Source organism: Ambystoma mexicanum, chromosome 13, assembly GCF_040938575.1.
Source record: "Ambystoma mexicanum isolate Mex_15411 chromosome 13, UKY_AmexF1_1, whole genome shotgun sequence".
In the NCBI taxonomy this organism is placed as follows: domain Eukaryota; kingdom Metazoa; phylum Chordata; class Amphibia; order Caudata; family Ambystomatidae; genus Ambystoma; species Ambystoma mexicanum.
This window is the reverse complement of record NC_090938.1, coordinates 159,730,608-159,746,847: the sequence shown is the minus strand read 5'-3', so window position 1 is coordinate 159,746,847 and position 16,240 is coordinate 159,730,608.

The window sequence follows — 16,240 nt, the reverse complement described above, 5'->3', positions numbered from 1 at the left end:
TTCATAGCGGGGAGATCCCCACTGGACACCCCCACCTCCTTAGGCCCTCATCATAACACGATGAAATGAATACACAGACAACTGTATTAAGTTCTTTGGAAAAACACAAGGTCACAGTTTATTTGGAGCAAGACAACTTGGGACGGTCCCAGCCACATTACAAACAGTCAGATACGGGTGAACCATGTCACCACTTTAGCCACTGGCCAAACTGACAAACTGCTGGTACTTCCAGCTACACTGGCACAGCCAGCAGGAACCAGGGGCACTGACCAGGATGATTGTTGGCCAAAGCCCTAAGGAAGGGAGTCAGTGCCCGTCGAGGGATCGGCTCGAGCCCGGCCAATCCCGAGCCGCTGCAGCTGCAGCGTGGAGTACCTCATTGGCTAGGACCGCCCCGATACTCCGCCTGTAACAAGAAACGAAAATATTAGGAACAATTCAAACAACACACTACTTATTTTGTCGCTACTTCTACTCTGGCACTCTACAAATTCTACTGATGATGCGAAAGCGTCACCACACTCCTCTCACTAGCCTGCACCTATCACTCCAGTTTTACAACCTACCAATCTTCAACCTTTTTAACCTTGGCATTATGCTCACTGCGGTGGGTGGGTGGGTGTTTATTACTTCTCACTGGGCGGGAGCTGCTGGGCAAATAGACTGATGGCCAGCAGCTCCCGCCCTTATAAGCGTCCGCAGGGGGACCCGACCGGAAGCCAGGTCCACCTGGGGACGCCCCTTCCCCCTCAGGGAGGAGAGGAAGAGGAGAGAGGCTTGACCACGACCGGAAGGGGGTGGCCGGAAGGGACAGCCCGCTATGTAGGCTGCCCCTCTAGCGCCCCCTGCGGGGGCCGGTCAGCCTCTTAGCGGGGAGATCCCCACTGGACTCCCCCACCTCCTTAGGCCCTCATCATAACACGATGAAATGAATACACAGACAACTGTATTAAGTTCTTTGGAAAAACACAAGGTCACAGTTTATTTGGAGCAAGACAACTTGGGACGGTCCCAGCCACATTACAAACAGTCAGATACGGGTGAACCATGTCACCACTTTAGCCACTGGCCAAACTGACAAACTGCTGGTACTTCCAGCTACACTGGCACAGCCAGCAGGAACCAGGGGCACTGACCAGGATGATTGTTGGCCAAAGCCCTAAGGAAGGGAGTCAGTGCCCGTCGAGGGATCGGCTCGAGCCCGGCCAATCCCGAGCCGCTGCAGCTGCAGCGTGGAGTACCTCATTGGCTAGGACCGCCCCGATACTCCGCCACGCTTTGATGGTGGCTGACGCTGCCATCAATGCCCCCAAACCTTAGGACCTTGCTTCTCTTTCAAGTTTAGTAGACAATTACAACATGCTTTACTCACCACTGAATTCATCTGCAACCTGCCCTCTTTAGCTCGCACAATAAAGCCGTTAGGAAAACATCGTTGCCTTTATCAGATAGGTGGACCCCGTCTGCTTCAAAATGGGAAGGCAAGGAGCTCAAACAGCAGTGCCCCACATACCCCAGGCCCTCTGCCTTGGTGAATTTTGCAACACTTCTGTTGAGGCGCTTTCTAGACTTCTCCATGCTGGCCACAGAAATGGCGTCTCTCCATACTTGCCTTTGCACAACTTCTGACCAGAATATTTCTGTGGCTGGCAACTCGTGTGCCATTATCCGCAACGTAACCTGAATTTGTGCGAGCAAGCGTCCGCGACCCAGCTTGGCCAGATCGTTGCCCCCCAAATGAATAACTAACCACCTTGGTGCCCGCCGCCACTGGAGTCGCCAGTGAATTGCCGGCAGCAAGGAATGCCACCTCATGCCCGGAGTGCCCAGCCACACACATTCGGTAGCCTTGAAACCCAGGTTGTGGCCGATCGTCCATTGCCTGGCCCTTTTTTCAGCGCGTGTCACAAATGAGTGGCCGATCAGCCATACTGCATCATCTAATGGGAAAAAACATACCATAACATCAATCCTCTGATTAGCCCGGGACCTACAAACACTACCCCGCCCCGACCGTGTTTGCCCTCTGTATCTAGTATTCTTCGGGCGATGCAGTAAGCTGGGGGCGGACATACAGTCGATAACGGCCAGACTCCCACCTCCCCACCTTCATGATTGCCCGTGGAGACATGCCCTGCTGAAAGGCAGTGGTAGCCGCGCCTATCCTGAAACTATGGGTAGACCAACCCTCACCCTGCATTCCCAAGCCCTTCAAGGCCATTGTCAGCACTTTGCGAAATTGAAATACAGAGAGGGGAGAAGTGTCGGCGTGGATTAGCAGGGGGCCAGCGCATGTTGCTCTTATCTGTAAAAACCGCTTAAAAAGGTGCACTGGGCAGCACTCCGCCAGGGGGGCCCCATGTAGGCATATGCGAAAACCTTTTCCCTGCTGATCCGTCTTGCTTTTCCTCAACCATATACTGACCCCTTCACCTGAGTCTTTGTGGAACAGGGATACATCACCCAAAGCAATGGCCCTCCCCGATGTGTCTTTCTTGGATGCAGAAACTAGCTCACTAATCCTGAAGGCCCCAAAAAAGGCCCATGCGAACGCCAACCTGAATAGTGCCGTCTCGTATTCCCCGAAGCATATGCTCGGTAATATGGCCAACAACTTTACCAATAACCCAAAGTCAATTGGTTTGCGTACGTCACAAGACCTAGGCTCCGAACGGGCCCAGCCTTTCAATGCTGAGCGCACCAAAAAACCCTTTGTGGGATCACACCTCCCCTCCAACTTGGAGTGGAAGGCAACCGCCGCCAGGTGCGACGCCGCCCAACTTTTTGACAATCCTTCTGAGTTACTTCTCACTGGGCGGGAGCTGCTGGGCAAATAGACTGATGGCCAGCAGCTCCCGCCCTTATAAGCGTCCGCAGGGGGACCCGACCGGAAGCCAGGTCCACCTGGGGACGCCCCTTCCCCCTCAGGGAGGAGAGGAAGAGGAGAGAGGCTTGACCACGACCGGAAGGGGGTGGCCGGAAGGGACAGCCCGCTATGTAGGCTGTCCCTCTAGCGCCCCCTGCGGGGGCCGGTCAGCCTCTAAACGTGCTCTTCCGAGAGACGTGCTCACGCTACTAAGGTAACCCCGGCCTGGGCTTCAAAATTACTACAATTTCGCTAGAATACTTCCGGCTTCTGCCGCTGGAAACCTCTCGGCAGCTTGCGCTGATGTGGATCAGTTTATGTGAAGATTCCTGGACCGCCGCCCAGCTAACACAAATCTGAGTGGTTTTCCCCTTACCTTCGGAGCGGATGCGGTCTTCAAGGTGAGGGACCGCGCTGTAGCTGAGGTTTGGGATGCGAGCCGACTCTTTCTGTCTTTCAGCCGCTAACCCGTGCTTTGCTCAAGTAGTTTTGGGGTAGCAATGCCAGCAATGCTTCGCTCTATAGGATCAGCTGCTAACGGAGTAAAAACGGAGTAAATGAAAACTCCAGTCTGGGGAAATTTGTACAGAGCAATGTTCAAAGAAAAAGGACGAGACTCTACGTTCACAGTGCATTCGTTTGTCTGAGTCCTCGTGTAGGGTCCCAAACTGATTTGTGTCTTACTGCAGAAATGCAGCTCCTTATGTTGGACCCAGGGTCTGACCCTGGGTCCGTCTTGTGTCATTTGTGGGGGCTGTGGTGCCAGCCCCAAGGCCAGCAGGTCCCAACTGTCTCAGCACCCGGGGGTCCTTCTCTTTGTTGTGACCCTGCCCCCCTGCTTCCTGCATATCCTCAGCGCTTAGCACCTATTTTGGAAGGAAGGGCGAGGTGTTGGTTCACACCTCGCCCTTCCTTCTTGTCATCCCGGCCGGCGACTTCATGTCGCCTTGTGGCAGTGGTGGGGGAGAGGGGGAGCACAACCCCTCTCCCCACCCTGGCTGCCATGGGGCACAGGTTACCCGGTCTCGCTTTGTTGCATGGCAGCATTGTCCAAAACAAATGGTACCATCATCTCCCCTCACTCGGGAAGGCTCCCTACACTCCTTTATTCTCAATCCTTATTATTCCTCTTAAAAAAATCATAATTAAAATGTAAAAGATTTCTCCTTGACCACACAATCAAACACACCCTTCCGTCATTCACACAATCACCGTTTTCCACACACACACCGCTCCCTTACTTGTTATCACTTGTGAGGGTATATTCACATATGCATGTTCACCCGAATTCCTCTGTTGCAGGGTCCCAACAATGGCCTGCACTGTCCCCCCAAGCCGCGCCCTGCTTCAAAGAGCAGTCAGGACTTCCATAAAAACTTCTCCTGCACACCTCTGGGAATGACGTGTCTGTGACTGGTCGCTGTAGAGAAGAGCCCCTTCAGAGAAGAGGTCTGGAAGCCTTCATTTTCATGGGGGTCACTGTGAAGACATCTGGGTCACCAAGTGAAGGCAATCCCCTGTATGCTCACACCAGGAAAACATACAACCCGTTAGGGAAAAAGGCCCAAGACACCGCTTACAAGGATATCAAGTATTAATTATAGAAGGGCATCAGCAAATAACTCTCCTGCCGCCAAACGTTCTGCAAAATTGGGGATGTGCATAAGCTAAAAGGATGCCTGGAGTTATCAGTGTCCTCATTACATACAGTGAAAACCTGTGAGGCTGGTTGTTATGACCCTATAAATGGGTGGCCCACTCCATAGGGGATACTAGGCCATTGGTCCCAGTCTTGTTGCCCATCTCCGTCCACGTGGTTGTTGCTGGGCTCGTCATCTGCAATAGAAGAAGGCCTACAAGCAATTAGTTACTTTGAAAACAATGCTACTCTATCAGTGTAATGGTGCACCTGGCAGACACAAAGATGGGCCCAGGGAGAGAGCCAAGGGCATACCAACTTGCATACTTCACTCACTCCCAGATGCGCCAGCCGCCTCCAAGGACCCCCACCCTTGCTTTGAACTATAATTTCATCCCTCCCTGGCACCTTGCAGCACAAATCACTTGATCCAAATGTTCTGATATTTGTGATTGATCGAGGGTCTAACAGCTTTATTGTCAGTGGTCTGGGCCTTGCTGACACTGTAGTATTTGGGGTTCTTGGGATCAAAGCATAGGAGGGCTGCAACTCTGGCGCTGGGGTGTTGGGGCTGAGGCGCCATGCAATCTGGATCGTGGGATGGTAACTGCCAAGAGGCGCTCTGCTCCCTTCCCGTGACCTTGCAGAGCACATTCTTTCCAGGGCGTGAAGGTCTTCAGCCTCCAAGACAATGACAGGCGAAGATGGATCATAAATTACACCTGTCGTGTGCATGGCTAGAAGGAGGAATTAACCTGTAACCCAAAGCAATCTAATGCACCTCCGGTGACACCTAAGCAGATGCTGGCTGAAATGCATAAGGGAAATCCCGATGGACCCCGGATTCCATGATGCATTTACTCCAATACCAAAATGGATCATACATTGCACCTAGAATGAAGGAATGGGGACTGCACTCTAATGTAACCAAATGGGGGTTCATAGTTAAAAAAAAATCAACAAGAAAATATGTAAGAAAATCTCAGGGTGGTGCCAGAAGTTATGGCAGGGTATACCCCGAAAACCCTCAGAGAGATGTAAATGTACTAAGGTCTGGACCACCGCAGCCCAGAACACCCCTAGCACCCGCAGCCCAGAACACCCCTAGCACCCGCAGGCCAGAACACCCCTAGCACCCGCAGCCCAGAACACCCCTAGCACCCGCAGCCCAGAACACCCCTAGCACCCGCAGCCCAGAACACCCCTAGCACCCGCAGCCCAGAACACCCCTAGCACTTGCCCTCTATGTGGGAACAGAAGGTTCTACAATCCTCAAAAACATTCTTAAGAAAAATAAGTACTCGACAAATCTTAAATTAAACACAGTATTTCTTATGGAAAAATAAATAAACTGGGATAGAAACACCCTTAATATCTCTGTGTACCCTCAAGAATTGATAACAGCCCTACTGTTATATAACTCAGTAACATAACTCAGTAGAAAAGCTGATTTAAACTTAAATACCAATTCAACACATCCAGCAATACATTTTGTTCATGTTAGTCCCAAACAGATCATTAATATCCTCGGTTTTAGTCACATTTATGTACCAGACAGAAATGAGGGGTTTCAAGCTGGTATAGCAAATCCAACGCGTTTCGGGAAAATATGTCCCTTCATCAGGGAAATACACTCAATGAAGACAGAAAAGTGGGGGTGGCCAATTTGACTGGGCAAAAGCTTTCATTTGTAAGACTTATAAACGCCCAGGCAATGGGATGGACACGCAGAAAAAACACACAAGTGCACACAAAGTACTCAAACACAATATATTCTCAGATAGAACAAACACAATGAGCTAGAGCCTCTCATAACACAGCAGACACACACACGCACTCGGAGGTAACCCGACACCTATTTCTCACCGAGCAACTTTCCCCTACTTACAAGCCCTTTTTTTTATTGTCCTGTTTATGCAAAGACTGCTGAAAAAAAATGTGCAGCAATGGCAGAAGCCAATGTTTGCCAATCACACAAGCAGGCAGGCGGTGTTGTTTTAGGCCACTGCTGAATGTCCCCAGGCCCACTGGCCAATGGGCGTACAAGTCCCCATTGCACGCAAGACAGGGCTGTACCAGCAACCGCATGTTTGTACAAACCCCTGATAATATATACCATCCATGTCTTATATCAGTAATCTCCTGTGGAGAGCTGGCCTTTTCCCCAAGCTCAGTGGCAAGAATGCCGGGAATAGCCTTCTGAAACGAAGGCACTCCACAAGTAAAGCAGTCACAACCACGTGTTCTACTTTACTTAACACTTAATGAGACACAGTGCACACAGACTGCAATTACCCCAAACGCCATTGTTGAGCAATAGTCACCCTCTGCATTTACAAAAAAATGTGGTCTAGCTGGACACATATTCAGTCTCCTGCACTCACCTGCTCTCCCAACAGCCTCACAGCACCCATCCACAAGCCAGCATGACATGGGTGGCCAGCTTGAACTCGGCCACCCCAACCCACCTTCGTATTGGCTAAACTGCTCTGACGAATCCCCACATGCTTTGGACTTCAGACCCCTGAGGGGGTTCACCTGCAGCGCTTTGAGAGCATACCTACGAGAAAAGGCGCTGTACAAACGACAATTTACATTACATTATACACATGGAAGCAAAGGAGCTGAACCGCCTACAAAGACACGATTTGTGATCTCATGCCAAAAACAGCAGAGTAGTAGGATATATCAAAAGCCCTATATCGTTACCCATTGCTGCATAAATAAGCTCCCCACCCTCCATTGACTCGAGTCCACCCCAGTCACAAACCTCATTCTTTTGTTCATCTGTAAATATGCTATTATAGATCACAGCACTAGCCCTATATCATACTGGCTACTCATCTCAGAATCCCTGTCCATGTCGCTGGTTTCTCTACCCCATTACCTGTCCTCCTCAACAGTCAGCTACTCATCCCCTACCCACAAACCTATTGTTTAGGAACCTTTTCACAGGACTCCCTGTGTCAACTGTGTTGTTTCTTGTGAACGTAATTTCTGGGCGAGATGACAGCCCAGCCTCCAACAAATACACGTGGAAGATGCAGTAGTGTTGTTGTCTTCCGTGCGGCCTTAAATAACAGTGGCGGGATCACGTGCACATGTGTGGATAGATGGCTTCTTAGTTGAAGGGGAAAAGAGATTTGAACTTTAGCTTGCTGCTTTCCGCTGCTGTTGGAATCTGCTAGTCAGGCGGACACAGCAGGGTGTTTTAGTCTTTCTTCTTCAGCGCCTTCCTCCAGGTTGCCAATGGTCCCCACGGCACAAAACAATGGCCGACATCTTGAAATGTCATTTCCAGCCCAAGAACGCTGTAAACAGAGCTGCACCAAAAACATTCTACCACACCAGAACACTTTGGCCAATTGGGTGGATGGGTCCTAATTCCACATTTTGTTACTCTTTCCTCTACTAAATAGCCCCTACACAGGATTAGAATATAATTAAGGTGACGACGGAAAAATACTCCCAAAATGGAGGAGGCACCCCGATAAACGGGACAGGGGCCTCACTCCTCTTCCCTCCCCGCCCTCTCAGGGCAAGGGGACGGTATTAGCCCCAAAGAGCGCCAAAGCATGCTGAAAGCGAACGAAGGGCAACGATAGAAGGAGGCGGGGCAAGCACCATATAAGCAGCCGGCCTCCTGCGGGAAAGGACTTGCAGTTTCCAACAGCAGGACGCCCGCCACTAGTGAGGAGGTTTTCGTTTGGAAGAGGAGTTTGTTTTCTACCTGGTTCGTTGTGAGGAGTTGCAGGACATTGTGGGAGGAAGGAGCAGTCAGCCCGAGGACCAGGTGAAGCCCGCGTCGCTGTTCGGATCGTGAGCCCAGCAGAGGATCCACGGTGACGAGAGGAGCTGCGTGATTCCAGGAGTGGAGCAGGAAGGAGCATTCCAGCAGTGAGGCAGCGGCGGGCTATAAGGAAAGAAGCTGCGCGGGCCCAAATAAGGAACAGGAAGGAGTGGTCCTGCAGTGAGGTGTTGGCACGCTCCGAGGAACACCCAGAAGTGAAGGATCAGCTGGGCGGTTCGGCCGGCAAGCAGCGCGGGGCGATCCCGGAGAGAAACAACATCCAGGTAAGGCGTCAATAGGCACAAGGGGAGCAGTTACATTTAAATTCCCCTGGAATCGATCATCAAAGGCAAAATACTGCGGGGGAAAGTACATAAAGGGAAACTGTGCCGGGCTGCCTGGGTGATTCGCCGGAAGTAACTTTAACAAATTGTGCATCGGGTCGCCTGGGTGAAAGAAAACACATTGGTTTGGAAGCAATTGTGACCGCACCGGACTGTAAAATACTACGGGGGAAAGCACGTAAAGTGCAAAACTGTGCCGGGCCGCCTGGGTAATTCACAAGAAAGAGTTTTAAAACAAAAAACTGTGCATCGGGTTGAATGGGTGACAGAAAAGACAATGCTTTTAAACAATTGTGAGCCCTCTGGACACTGAAGTTACGGCAGGGGGAACCCTTCAACAAAAGCCATCCGGGTCTTACAGCGAGCTGCGCAAAGAGGGCTCATAGGAGAGAAGCATACCAGCAGGATTAAGACAGGAATACGCAGGCCAGAGCTGCGCAAAGCGGGCTCAGCCAAGGGTAAATACAACAGTACGAATATGCCAGGACTGTGGTGAGCTGCGCAAAACGGGCTTGCCAGGACCACTGTGAGCTACACAAAGCGGGCTCATTTGTGGGAAGCTTTGTGAGAAGACAGCAGGCATGGAGGCACAAGGCGGTAGGAGGGTTACTTGACCACAGGAGGACCTGTAGGCCTTCAACGCCATGGCACAGATGGCTGCCGACAAGCATGGCACTAGCTGGATGGAGCTTGTTACATCACAAATGGGAGCAGAGGTTGAGGGGCGCAACCAAAGGGCAGATTCACCGCTGTTGTTCCCACACACTGGCAACGAGCAGGCTTGGGTGGAAGTACATTCCCAGGAAGAAGGGGAAGAAGAGGAAGTGGAGCTCATTGAGGAAGAGGAACCAGTATCCAAAAGGAAGTGGGTCATGACGGAGAGAGCTAAAGCCAGCAAGCAACAAGCTGAAACTGCCCAGAGGCACAAAGCAGCGGCACCTAAAGGAAGGGGTAGGGCGCAGGAAGTTGTAGCCGCAACTGCGCCTGTACCTGCTGAGGCTTCAAGGAACCGTGGAGACACCCCCAATGCACCTGTAGCCAACCCGGCAGTAGCAGCAGAGGGCCCCACCACCTTGGAGATGGTGAAAGTTATGTTGATACAGTGTATGCATGCTTGGGGGAATTGTAGCGATGGTCAAATGTTATGCCATAATGTGAATGCATTCAAACAGTTAGGTAGAAATTCAGAGGCAGTTCACCTTCAAGTGGAGCCACTGCCCTCAAGAGGGGGAGCCTCTGGGGTAGGGCAGGTATTGCCTGCACCTGGTACAGGTCAAGTAGTAGGAGTGGGGCAGCTGGCGCAGGGAGGACCACCGTTGACCGGCTCCCAGGCGGTGGGACCACCTTGGTGGGGTCAAGGGTCATCAGTAGCAGGGATTGCCTCGGGGACCCACACGTGAGGGGTGGCTGGTCAGGGGTTGCAGCCAGTAGCGACACCAACAGCCAGTCAGGTTCAAGGGGGAACGGCAAACAATATTATGGTGTACGGAAGGCCTATGCCTGGCTTTGCCCCAGCAAGAGTTGCAGTGAATGCATTGGTATAGCACATACCCATGGCATACAAGGAGAGGGAGAAGAAAGAGAGAGAGAGAGGCCCAAGGTTGAGCCCACTATTCACAACTGGCTGAGGGCATTTAGAATGTATGCTACCATCATGTTAGAAAAATTCCCACAGGATGGGGTGGCTATGATTGCATATGAGCAATATATTCACGAGCAGTATTTAAAACATGGAGGGGATGCCTGGCTCAACTATGATAGAGGGTTTAGGCTGAAGATACAGGTGTGGCCAGCTATGACCTGGGATGAACTCGATGTGGGCGGGTACATAGATAAGATGGTACCTGCCAGGGCACTGAGAGAAAAGCTGCTAGGGGAGAAACGACAATACGGAAAAAACAGAGATTCTTACCCACACAGACGCAGGGTTTTTTTCAAGGGAACTCCTCCTGGAACAACCATTCCAGCTTCCAGGGGGAGCAGCCTGAATGCTGGGTGTTCGCCGAGGGGAAGTGTACCTTAGGCAAAGCTTGTAGATTCAAGCACCAGAAAAGGAAAAGGCTCGGGGGGACGCAGCTCCACAGGCGGGGAACGGAAACAGCAAGCAGTGTCAAGCCTAAGGAGAAAGCTAAGCATGATTAAAAATCATTTACCCACACCCGTACGATTGCAGGCCATGATTCCTTTTCTAAATATGTATCATGACATTGGTGATGCTAAAATGCTATGGGAAGGTTTTAGGTGGAGGTTCAGGATTCCCTTCACTGGCTCTCTGGGTGTCAAAGAGGCGTGCAATTTAAAGTCAGCATTGGCAATGCCGAAGGTATTGGCCCAGAAAGTGGAAAGGAAATGCAATTGGGGAGGGTGGCGGGCCCTTTCTCTTCCCCTCCTCTGCGGAATTTTGTGGTATCGCCCTTGGGTTTGATGCCCAAAAAGGAGGAAGGGCTGTACAGACTGATACAGCACCTTTCCTTCCCTGAATGTGAACCCGTGAATGATGGTATAGCAGAGGAGCAAGGCAGGGTGCATTATGGGTCATTTGATGAGGCAGTAGATATGGTGAAGGCAGCAGGAAAAGGGGCACTAATGGGTAAGGCTGACATAGAGTCTGCATTCCGGCTGTTGCCAATACACGAAGAAAGCCACCCTGAGGTAGCTACAATCACTGGCGGGCAACCTTAATTTTGCGGTGCAGGTCATCCCGGCGGGGAAGGTGTTCACTAGGGGCATTGAGCTTAAAACATTGGGGCTGCAGCACTAGGGGCAGACGTCAAGGAAGACCTCAGGGTATGAGATACTTTCTTAAACAACTTTAATGGGGTGTTACTCTGGAGGGAGGAGCTGGACAGCGACAATGGGCTCAAACTGTTCACCAACTCCTCTGGTGCACACGGCTTTGGGGCCATTTTGGGGAGCGAGAGGTGCGGTCAGGCCTGGCCAGCATTGTGGCAGCGTGAAGGGATTACTAGGGATATTACACTGTTAGAGTTGTTTCCAATAGTATTGGTGTTTAACCTATGGCCCAAACAGTTAAAGGACAAGAAGGCGATGGTCTGTTCTGACAACCTGGCGGTGGTGCAGATTATCAATCAAGGCATGTGCAGTAACCACAGAGTGCTTAGGCTACTAAGAGAGCTCACAAGGAGCCTGCTGAATCGGAACACAGAGGTGAGGGCACGGCATATTCCAGGGGTGAAAAATGTGGTGGCTGATTCTCTCTCTCGTTTACAGTGGGAGAAATTTCAGAGGAGCTGCACGGAATCGAGCATGACGATGACCTCTTTCAAAACACAATGGTGGGGCATGATTGGGGGGATCTGAGTTCCCTGATCCACAACGCTCTGGCACCTGGCACAACAGGAAGATACAAAGGGTGCTGGGAGCGGTTCTTGGCCTTTCAGAGAAATATGCTGTGAGAATCACAGAGGGATTTACTAGTACGTGCTTTTGAGGGATGGTGTTGGAAAACTGGGAAGTCCAGATCTTGGATGGCATACCACTCGGCGGCAATAGCTCACTACTACAAGTTGGGGGGGTAGGACGGACCCCACAAAGGAGTACTACTTTGTCATGGCAATGAAAGCTTGGGCCAAGTAGGCCGAGAGGAAGCCTGATGACAGGCGACCCATTGACGTGGGGAAATTGTACAGTATGATCAGATGCCTAGCAAGAGTGTGCCGGAATGAGTATGAGAGGGTCTTGTTTACAGCAGCCTTTACATTGGCTTTCTTTGGGGCGTTCAGGGTGAGCGAATTGGTACCAGAGAATAAAGAAGGCAGGGTTTCTGGGTTCCTTAAGATGGGCGATGTGCACTTAGAAGGGGGGGGCGGTTGAACATCCACCTTAGCAAATCCAAGACAGAGCATAGTGGGAAAGGGAGGTTGGTTATACTCGGCAGCACGCTTGGCAGCCCGGTGTGCCCGGTAGGGTGCATAGCGGTGTACCTACAGCTGAGAGTCGCTACAGGCGAAGGAACCCCATTTCTCGTTCACAACGATGGGTCGGCGTTGAGCCGTTTTCAATTCAAGAGGGTCATGGACATGACAGTGGTAAAGGAGGGATTACAGTAGGGGTGTTTGGAACCCATTCCTTTAGGATAGGGGCAGTCACCTCAGCAGCAGGGATGGGCCTAAGCACCATCAAGCAAATAGGGAGATGGAAATCAGGGTGTTTTAAGAGATACATCAGGCCGCAAAAAATATAGTGCTCACAGCTTCCCTCTCATCTCCTCCCTAGTAGCTGCAGCACAAAGAAGGAGGCGGTCGGTTTGGGTGGTGGGCCATTCATTTGTGTCCGGGGCCCAGGCGAGCTGATCGGCCGATCAGGAAGAGTTGACCGCTGGCGAGTACCAGATATAGTGGCACGGGGTGCCTGGCATGAGATGGGCACAGCTGCAGGGGCAGGTGGGCAAATTGCTGGGTAAGCAGAAAAAACCTGAGGTGTTGGTCATACATCTCGGGGGCAACAACCTAACAAGGCTGGGGAGAGGGAGCCTGTTGAGGGAGATAATGTCTTCTTTGCAGGAGTTGGCAGCACAATTGGGGGAAATTGAGATTGTGTGGTCTGAAATCATCCCAAGACAAGAATGGAGGGGCGCTGAAAATCACTCAGCCATGGAAAATTCAAGGAGGAAGTTGAATTGCGCAATGGTGAAATTCTGCAAAGCCAGAGGTCCCCACCACATCAGGCATGGATTGATCAACCTTAATTCCCCGGAATACTATTTAAAGGACGGAGTGCATTTGTCATCATTGGGGATGGAGCTGTTTTTCTGGAATGTGTGCACAAAGCTATTGGAACTGTGAAGGAAGAAAGGGGGGAGTCGCGGTGGGTGGTAACCCACCTTTGGCGTGGCTGTGTTTTGGCGACCAGTGAGGAGAGACAGACTCCAAATTAGCCATTGCTAAGCCGGAAGGGTCTTCGCTCCTTCGGACCAGCACCTCCTGGGAGCCTAAACGGCGGGGGCGTCTGGTGGTAGCAATGAGGGCTCAGCTTCCCCCCAACAACCGGCACTCTCTCAGCCCAGGAACACCTGCAGGGGCAGGCGGATCTCAGGGAAGAAGGGTTTGGGAGCGTTGTGCCTATTATGGACTTTGGAAAAAAGGGGGAAGCAGGTTTTGGATACGGAGCAGTTGCCAGACCTTCAGAGCTATTTTCATGATTTGTTTGCTGTGTCATTTTGTGTGAAAATAAATCTGCTGCCTTTTTATGCCAAAAAGAAAACATGGCTCATTCTGCACCGTTACTGGAGGGAGAAAGAAGTGGCAAAAGGAATGAGCATGGGTGATGTAAGTCGGCATAACAAATGGACAAAAGCCCAGGTTATGAAGGTGATGACGGAACAATACTCCCAAAATGGAGGAGGCACCCCCGATAACCGGGGCAGGGGCCTCACTCTTCTTCCCTCCTCCTCCCCTCTGAGGGCAAGAGGGAGGTATTAGCCCCAAAGAGTGCCAAAGCGCGCTGAAAGCCCGCAAAGGGCAAAAATAGAAGGGGGCGGGCCAAGCCCCATATAAGCGGCAGACGTCCTGTGGGAAAGGACTTGCAGTTTCCAACAGCAGGATGCCCACCACTAGTGAGGAGGATTTCATTTTCCCACCCTCCCACCCTACATGAGGAGCAACTACTGCGATAGCTGGCCGTTGACGGCACGGGACGGCAAGGCGGTGTTATGGCAACCAGTGAGGAGAGACAGACTCCGAATGAGCCATTGCTAAGCCGGAAGGGTCTTCGCTCCTTCGGACCAGCGCCTCCTGGGAGCCTAAACGGTGGGGGCGTCTGGTGGTAGCAATGAGGGGTCAGCTTCCCCCCAACAAACAGCTCTTTCTCAGGCCATGACTGGTGTATACCATGTGCAATTAGGGTGGCCAACATTGTGAGATCCTTTAGCGGGACACAAGGCAGTGATGATGTCACAGTGTCATCCACGTTTGGCCCAATCCTTTCCGTGCACTACCGCAGAGCACCGGGCAGAATCAATGCATTGCACCCGCAGCTGCTTATAGTGCATCTGCACAGCAGGCCTGTTATGTCAGCAGCTGTGCGTGCAATGTAATGCAACAGGACTCATATTTATGCTGTCTCACAGATTAGCTGACACTTGCCAGCCACTGTTATTCCGATTGGTGGGAAATGTATGTATATGACCCCCCTCCCCGCACCTTTTATAGGGAGGGGGTCATATACATACACTTGCCGCCAATCGGAATAACAGTGGCTGGAAAGTGGCAGCTAATCTGTGAGGCAGCACCCGGCAGCGACCGGCCCCATCCCCCAGCAAACCTAATTGTGCTCGAACAGAGCAAGTCGGGCAACCCGCGTCCCGCAGAGCCACTTGGCAAACTGCGGGACAGAGTCTCCAATTACGGGACAATCCCGCAAAATACGGTACAGTCAGCCACCCAACGTGCAATGAGCAAGCACGTAAAAAAAATAAATAATCACCAGCAGAGTGGGGAGTGCCAAGATATGGCAAGCCGAGCATATTCCTTGAAAGGCTGGCTGAAACCATACCTGGTATCACTTCCTTCATAATTGCACCACGCATGCGTGGGGACGCACACGGGGAATTCCAACACTGCTATTGTCTTCTGACACAAGTCTTTCAAGTCAATTTCACTTCTGCAAGCACTAGATCACGGTTTCTCAGAGCAGGGAAATCCATGTACTGTATTCCAGCCCTTACCTGTCTGTTTTTAATATATTTGGCCATTTGTTCAGTTGAAGTCACTTCAAAGCGCTCACAGCAGGTGAAAGAAAAGAAAGTGGTAAATCAGTGGTCTTCAACATTCGGCTCTCCAGTTGCTTTCCACTGCAGCCCATCAGCTCTAGCTAGCATAGTCAACAGTGAGGGTCATGGGAGTCGTAGTCCAAAACATCTGTTGAGCTGCAGGTTTCATACTACCTGGCATAAGTGTTGCAACAATATTAGGAATTTTACAAAAAAACATTTTACAGTGGACTGTCTGTCATTTTTCGGGTCTACATTTGAGATATAGTTATGGGATCACTGGTAATGTGGAGAGTAACTTCCCAGAAGCCCCCCCCCCCAATCAACAGCACCACACAAATAGACATTGGGGCTCATTTTGAGTGTGTCGGACGTGGTAACAACGGTGCTGGTAAACTACCGGCACCGTTATTACCGGACCGGCACACTCTGAGTTCTGCGGGCCAGTGGCCTACCGCCCGCCAGGTCTCACCTGGTGGGCAGAACAGCACCCGTCCACAGACTTTGACGGATGCACCGGCACTGTTGCAGATGGTGCCAGTGCATCCGTCCTGCCCATTCCCATTGAGTCCTATGGCACTCGAATGGGAATGGGAGTTTCTTTTTCCAGCGACTGGCATCACGGACCACCGAGGCTGTAATGCCCCAGTGAGTCCCCATTGCCAGGCGCCGGAAAAAAAGCATAACTCTGACAGCAGCCTGATGTTTTTACCGCCAGAGCTATACTGAGGCCCATTGATATTCTATCTAGCCCTGTCTGCAGCCCATCTGGAACCAATTAATCTCTCCCTGTTTAGCAATGTCAAGCCAAAATATATTTGTATTGATTATTATGGAAAGATCAATAATTAAACTACCTTGCATGACA